General features: G+C 47.8%; 1 protein-coding gene across 1 annotated transcript in view; it reads left to right on the top strand.

Annotated features, from left to right (window-relative positions):
• The first annotated feature begins 4,982 nt into the window (after positions 1–4,982).
• Positions 4,983–6,942, top strand: part of C1H1orf21 (chromosome 1 C1orf21 homolog) — a 240,169-nt gene continuing 238,209 nt past the window's right edge. The window contains exon 1 of the mRNA XM_017951371.2: positions 4,983–5,359. The gene's annotated coding sequence lies outside the window, so the exon portion shown is untranslated. The remainder of the gene's footprint in view (positions 5,360–6,942) is intronic.

Below are 6,942 nucleotides of genomic sequence, written 5' to 3'. Positions count from 1 at the left end.
AAATACCCTAAGGAGAAAGTCAAGAAGAAAATAAACAGATAACAGATATAAACAAGAAAGTACGAGCTATTTAAGGTCTGGAAAAGCTGGTTACTCAGAGTAATTCACACATCATTGAAAGACCAATTAGAACCATTAGCAAGTTGTTAGCACTAACTTTAAACTGTGCCTGATTTAGCCTGGAACCATCCAGAAGGAGCCATGTGTCACCATAAGTGGCACCATTATAAAATCAAAATGCATAAACAGCCCTTTATTCACAGCTGCTTATTGGGTCCTTTACTTGTGTGTGCACTGTGGTATCCCTGAAGGAAGATTTTAAACACACACACACACACACACACACACACACACACACACACACACACACACAATATCAAGCCTGGTGGAGCTAATGTAAAAGATGTGGAAGGTCCCCAACAGCGTAAGGCTGTGGAAGATCCTGGATACTTCAAAAGTTCAGAAACTGAGAGACTGAGATCACTCACTTAGGAGTTATGGTTTGAGCCTGGCCTTAAAAGATGAGTAAAACGGAAGCAGAAAAACACAGAAGATTGAAGAGAAAACATATTTCTTAACAGTTAAAAGCATGGGCTCTGGCATCTGACTAATGAGAATCAATTACTTTGCTTTGTACTCATGACTTCACCCCTTTGTGCCTCTGTTTCCACATCTGCAAGGGAATGGTGATGATAGCTTCTATCTGAACGTGTTGTCGGGAAGATGAAGTGAGTTAGTTTGTACTATGAATTACATGATGCCATGCTTGACATACAGCAGACAATCACTGTTGGCTGTGATTTCATGGAGCAAATGGAAAGAAAGCACATTTCAGAGTAGTCTTCAGCTTAGGGTCACTTATTTTTGAACGACTCTGCCAAAGCCACTTTTGAAATTGATTATTCATAAAAATTAACTTTATGGGAAAACCTTTAAAAAATAAACCACATAAAATGAATTCATTTAGATTTATATGAGAAGTTATAGGAGAGTAGTGTGCTACTTTTATTATCTTTTAAAAAATCATACATTTTCCTTGACTATCAATGACAAAGGGAACCTATTGTCTTGGTTGGCTCAGGCTGCTATAACAACATACCACAGATTGCATGGTTTAAACAAAAGATAAGCATTTCTCACAGGTCTGGAGGCTTAGAGTCCAAGATCATGGTGCCAGCCTGCTCAGATTCTTGGTAGAAACCCTCTTCCTGGCTTAGATGTCTGCCGTCTTGCTGTGTTCTCATATGTGGGTGGGAGCGAACAAGCTGTCTGGTTTTTCTTATCAATGCACTAATCCTATCATAAGGACCCCACTCTCAAGTCATCAAAATCCAATTGCCTCCTAAAGACCCCACATTCTAATACCGTCACATTGAGGGTTAGGGCTTCAAACATTCAATCTATATCATATTTAAAAGAAAAAGAAGAAATAAAGAATTCAAACCGATATGTTATGTATAGTCCTATAGATGCAAGTCTTTATAAGCTAAAGCTTTAGGACTGAGAGAAAATTGACAATGAGAGCGGTGCCTTTGAAGATTAAAATGTAACTTTTCTGGGCAAAAAGAATGTGAAATTTTTGGAAAATCATATTTAGAGTGTTTGAAGATATGGAATCCAGAGATTCTGGTGGTGTGGAAGGGTGATGCAACGGGGGGGGGGGGGGGGGCGGAAATGATGTTCTTCATTCTTTTAATGTAAATATGCTTATAGTCATCTTAATAATTATGAATAGCTAGAGAGATTATTCTGTGATAAAATGTCTAGCAGATTTAGCTTGTGCACACCAAGCATATTTGCAATTTGTGGCCACTCCTGTTGCATGGTTAGCGGGTTGGTGTGCATACCAATGCCGGACGTGCCTCTCCAGCACCTTGGTGGCCAACCTGTCTGTCCCCTCCCCTCCCATTTTGCTCTTCTCTCCCTCCCTTCCTTCTGCAACCCCTATAGAGGTCCCCAGTCCCACTGCCCCTGCTGCGCCAGGTGCAGGGAAGTGTGTGTTGGTGGCGATGGGAGTCTCCCTCTCACCTTTTCTAAATTTGTGGGGGAAGGGAGGAGAAGTGTCCCAGGGATCCCAGGTAAAATGAGGAATATTTCACATTGAAGCAATGTTTATCAAAGCAGTTGATTTCTATGGAAATTCCAGCACCAGAGAGAATAGGTTTACTCAAAAGCAAACGGGGCTTAGACCTTCATTTACATGAGCCCAATCAAGGGGTTTTTATACTTTTGTCTTTCTTACACTGAAGGTAGCTCCCCAAATTGTTTCACGACCTTCATTTACATTAGCCTTTCCTAAGGCGTTTTAGTATTTTTGTCTTTTTTAATCTTGAAGGTGGCTCCCCAAATTTTGAGTGCTTCAAGTCCCACAAAATCTGGATTGTCTCTGGTCAGCATGGTCATTTAATTGTGGGCTTTTGTATGCTATCCTGAGAACCTTACTACTGTATAAAATGTTGCTTTTGTGGAAGTTTCTATGAGAAACAAACAACACTTAGAACACATATACAATCTTGTGTTGGCAAATTGATCTCTAACTAGGTATTTAATAAATGTTTGTTGATTGAATGATGATGAAATAAATGAGGGGAAAATGGACAAACTTGAAGCACTTATTGAATGCTTCTCTCTGGATGGTGGAATTATGATTTTCATTTTCTTTGTACTTAGCTTTTTTCAAATGTTGAAAATTTCCACAATGAACCTGTATTATCTTGAGTAATCTAAACCTAGCTTTAAAAGTTTGCAGTATAGTTGTTCTTTCATCTACACATGTATGAGGTGCTTCTTCTGTGGCCTTCTCTTAGTTCTAAGGATATCAAGCCAAACAAACCCCATAGCCTTGCCCTCAAGAAATCTATACTACCAAGCACTGTCTGAGCCCTGAAAGGGTACACAGGTCAACATCACAGAGCTCTGTCTATTCAGGGTGGTCTATGTAGATGAGGGAAGGAAAAAGGAGGGGGAAGAACAAAACTTATTGTCCTCAAAGATCCTTTTATATGGATATAGATGTACACACACACACACACACACACACACACCCCTCAGTTATGTATTTATTTCATTTTACCACAGGCAAAAGTTTCAGGCAAGGCATAAAAACCCAAGGGAAGAGTGGATTTCTACACTTGAATAAATCCAACAGCTGGGTCCACTCTCCTCCCTAACTTTTCAGAAGGAATGGAAAGAGAATAAAATTCTACCAAATTTGAGTTTAAAATAATCAAGTTTGAAACAATAGCTTCTATTTATTCTCACCCATGTGTCAGGCACTATGCAAAGTGTTTTACATGCGTTGCCACCTCATTTTATTTTCTTTTTACTTTCACAACAAGCTTATGAGGTAGGAACGATCATTATCAATCCCCTTTACAGATGAGGAAAGAAATAAGAAATGAAACAAGTCACCTGTGGTGAAAGGGATGGGGCTGGTTGCCCTTGATTGAAATCTCAGTTTGTCTACTCTCCCTTCTTAACCGCTCCTTTCCAAGAGGCTAGACTACAAAAAATTTGGGCTCCAAGGAGAAGTATGAACCAGAATATGGATATTTTGCAAAAATGGAATATAAGTTGAGGTTCCTGAACAATGTGATGCTAGGCAGGGTGCAGTGGAATTGGCCTGTAGTCTCAGCTACTTGGGAGGCTGAGATGGAGAAGATCCCTTGAGGAGAATCTCTTGGGTTCAGGAGTTCGAGTCTAGCCTTGGCAGGAAACCCCATCCCTGAAAACAATAAAAATTAAAACAACAATGGGATACTAGCCTTTTAATTTGGGGGAAAAAAAAAGGGTGGAAAAAGGGAAAACTAGTTTCAAAAAAAGGTTAGTTTTTTGAAACTAGACATTAGTGGTTGATCTAACTCATTTCATTAAACTAAATTATGAATTTGCTTTTCTTGTCTGATGCGTCCTTTTCCATTTTCCGTCTTCATCCTGGCCGAATGTGGGAAATGATCTGGTTTGTGCATAATCTGCGAGGCCCAGGGAGGATCTTTCGCCCCTATTGTTTTCTTGGGTGTTCTCACTCTGAGGCCCTGACGTTCCTCGTGTGTCTAAGGCACTGAGGCAGCAGTGAAGCGCAGGGAAGCCGCACAAAAGACACCCAAAGGCTATCAATGGAAAAAGATCAATTAGGTGCACACAAGAAACACCCAATATGCCAGGGAAGAGGAGAAAAATACCCTTTTCCAGAGGGTGGAAAATTGATTGAGCTTCTATGAGGGTCCACAAAGAACCGGACAGACGCAGTGGTGGATGGCGATCTCTCTGGACCACTCCAGACGCGCCCGGCAGACGCAACCTACGCCTTTAGGTCCTAGGAAGCTGAGGAGGGTGGGGAGAGGGGCGCAGCACGATCTTGTGTCTTTCCTCCCGGTGCCGCTTCTACAGAATCGCGGATGCTTCATTAATCTTGCAGGCGCCGCAGCTCGGGTCAGTGTGGAGGCGGATCAGTGGCAGGGCCCGGGCCGCTGGGCTGCGCCAGCCCGCCCGTTCTGCCTCGCCCGGGAAGGGAGCCGCCGCGCGGTGGGCCAAGGACGCCCGGCCTTCCCTCTGTCTGCTTCCAGCAGGCACAGCCCCGAGGCTGGGCCCTGGGGCTGGCCCGAATCTCAACTAGAGCTGGGCCCACCCGACTACCCCACGAGCAGCCTCGCCGCTCCCACGCCACCACCCGAGTGACAGGCCCGGGAAGGCCGGACAGGACGCAGTCTTCCCGCCGGGGTCTTCCCTCCGGCTGGCCGGCCGCTGCAGGGCTCGCGCGCACACACGTACACACACACACACACAGTCGCCCACACACACACTCAAACGCACACTCCCTCTTCCTTCCCGCCCCGCAGCCCTAGCAGCCCCCAACCCGCTCCCCAGCGTGCTGCCCTCCGGCTGCCTCCGCAGGCCCCGCCCCGGGGAGGAGAGCCAGGCGCGCGCGGGAGCCGGGCGCGGGGAGGGGCCGGCGGTGGGGGAGTGTCTGCTGCCCCCGCCCCTCGAGTGAGTGACTGAGCGAGGAGCTCCCCTCCCTCGCTCGCTCCGCGCCAGCTCCCGCTCGCTCCCTGCCCACTCCCGGGGGGACGTTCCGTGCCGCGGCCGCCGCGGCCGCCGCTTCTTTCACACTTGAGTTGGGAGCTGCGCGCCGCGCTCAGTTACTGGAGAGCTGGCCGCGCGCCGCCGCCTCCCGCACGCTTGCACGCGGGCCCGGCTTCGGGGTTTTGGGTTCTTACTCCAAGCGGCGGGGAGGAGGGGGAGCCCAGGACACACTGTGGGGAGGAGGAGGAAGAAGAGGAGGAGGGAGGAAGAAAAAAGGCGAGGACAGGGGCGGGGGGCGGGAGGCTTGCCACCTTCAGCCCCCCCGCGAACGCCCAAGGTAAGCGTGAGCCATCGCCTGCTCTGGGGCGGGGGGAGCTGGCAGTGCAGCCCGCCCCGGCTCGGCTACCCGGGCATCCCCGGGTGGGCAGGGAGGGAGGCCTGCGGGGTGTCTGCCGCGCGGAAGGGATGGGAACCGCGGTCGTGGCGCTGCCAGCGCGGGGCCCGGGCTGGGGCTGCTGCTGGTGCGGGGCTGGCGGGGCTGCTGCCAGGGACGGAAGCTGGGGTGGGGGAGCCGCGAGGGGCGTCTGCCGGCCAGGGCGGAGGGTCTGGGATGTGGTCGGGGCTGCTGACGACTTTCGTCACATCGAGGCCTGGGTGGCTGGTGTTAGACACCCCTCCCTTCCCACCCGCACCCTGCCGCCCTCAGCCTTCCTGCTCTCCTCTAGCTTTGCATGTAGCCACCGTACTTTGCAAGCCAGAGCTGGAAAGGAAAAACACAATGTAGGATCCTTTGCTAAGTATCCAAGTCCCTTCTCCCGCTCCGATTGATTGATGTGTTTGTGTGGGTGGTTTGACCCCCGGGATTTCTGAAGTTTTGACCTTTTTGGGGTGGCTTGTTTCGGTGCCTCTGTTTGCCCACCTCGGTGTATTTATTATTCGTGCCCATGCGAGGCAGCCAGAGGGTGCTTGGTTATTGTACACGAAACAGATTTCACTCTCCTCTGCAGGCAGTTCGCGAAGTGCCGCCGCCGCGGCTGCCTTAGGTCTGCTGGTTAATGTCCTTTCCCTATCAGCCACCCTGCCCCCTCCCTCTACGGAGGGTTAGTTTTTGTTTTTGTTTTTGTTTTTTCCTTTCCACTTACTGTTTGTGTGAGAGAAGTCCTGGGCTTAAGGGCTCTCATTACCCATTCATTTCTCTTCTAAAGCTCTGAATGGCTCAGGCATGTCGGTAAAATTTGGGGTGGTCCTCTTTGCCCCAGGAGTTTCATGGCCAAAGATACAATTATGCACACATAAACACGCATTAATTCTGAGAGACGGCAAGCAGTTTGAGAGAGAAATAATTTGTTTCCAATAGGATGTCGGTGACCTATGGGATCTCTTCCATTGCCTGTGGATTAGGAAAATTGTTTTAAAATAGATATTGCTTGTGTTGTCCGTGGCTGGAAAACAGCCATAGTTCAGTTGCTGAAGCAACTCTGAAAATGATACACCCTGGGCACCCAGAACCTCAGTAAAGACACACGTAGTCTGACTCAGATGTTAGGAAGGGGACTGACACACCATAGATTCCATGGAGAACTTTTTTCTTTCTTTTTTTTTTCTTTTTCTTTTTTTTTTTTTTTTTAGGAGACTGTCCAGACCGTTTGGGGAAATGACAAGTTCATTACACAGACAGATGTAATGAGCACCTCCCTATTCAAGGGGATGGGTTCAGCTTCTGCCTAATGGGAATAACCTTTTAATTTGATAGAATTGGGATCTACCAGGATAGAAACAAACATAGGTGGAGTGGGCCTGGGCTACTTCAGCACTGTGGGGAGAAGGTGATGTTTCTGAAAGGTCTTTTAAGTTCAAGATGCTGAATTTGGAGTTTTCTCCCGTTTTTCATATTGTCTAGAACTGGACTGTAGGATCAAT

This window comes from Papio anubis, chromosome 1, assembly GCF_008728515.1.
Source record: "Papio anubis isolate 15944 chromosome 1, Panubis1.0, whole genome shotgun sequence".
NCBI lineage: Eukaryota > Metazoa > Chordata > Mammalia > Primates > Cercopithecidae > Papio > Papio anubis.
Note: the sequence above shows the minus strand (reverse complement) of the source record. Positions and strands in the feature narration are given on the sequence as shown.